The sequence below is a fragment of the Tupaia chinensis genome, unplaced genomic scaffold, assembly GCF_000334495.1.
Source record: "Tupaia chinensis unplaced genomic scaffold, TupChi_1.0 Scaffold000258_1, whole genome shotgun sequence".
Taxonomy (NCBI): Eukaryota; Metazoa; Chordata; class Mammalia; order Scandentia; family Tupaiidae; genus Tupaia; species Tupaia belangeri.
In genome coordinates this window covers 566046-566486 of record NW_006159738.1, presented here as the reverse complement: position 1 = coordinate 566486, position 441 = coordinate 566046, and the positions used below count along the sequence as shown (strand labels likewise).

The window sequence follows — 441 nt, the reverse complement described above, 5'->3', positions numbered from 1 at the left end:
CGGCGGCGCCCTCGGCAGCTGGGCCACCGCCCTGACCAAGGTGGCCGCTTCCTCGGGGTACTCGCTGAGTCTGCGACGTGCCAGCCGCCCTCACGGGCTCGGCCCCTCTCTCCTGGGGCAGGGGCTGGAGGAAGCAGGCGCCCGGTCACCTGCCGGCCGGGAGGTGCTGGGGACTAGAGCCCTGCGCAGGTGGAGACGGGCGTGAGGCCGGGCGTGCGCGGCCCTCGGAGGTGCCGTTGGTCCGGACTGAAGGAGAAGGAGCTGGCGGTGCAGAGGCCGCTGCAGGGGCCCTGGGCCTGGCAGGACGTGAGCTCCCCGCAGAACTGGGGCCTTCCGCGCCGAGCGTCCGGAGTTGAGCAAAGCAGAGCTGCTCGCGCACGTCTTCGAGGAACTGGGGTTTGATTCGGAACGTGCGGGAAGCCGTGGAAGCAGGCCGGGTGG

At 72.1% G+C, this 441-nt stretch overlaps 1 protein-coding gene across 1 annotated transcript in view; it reads left to right on the top strand.

Annotated features, from left to right (window-relative positions):
* The window catches only part of DDX55 (DEAD-box helicase 55), a 20451-nt gene that overhangs the window by 389 nt on the left and 19621 nt on the right, over positions 1 to 441 (top strand).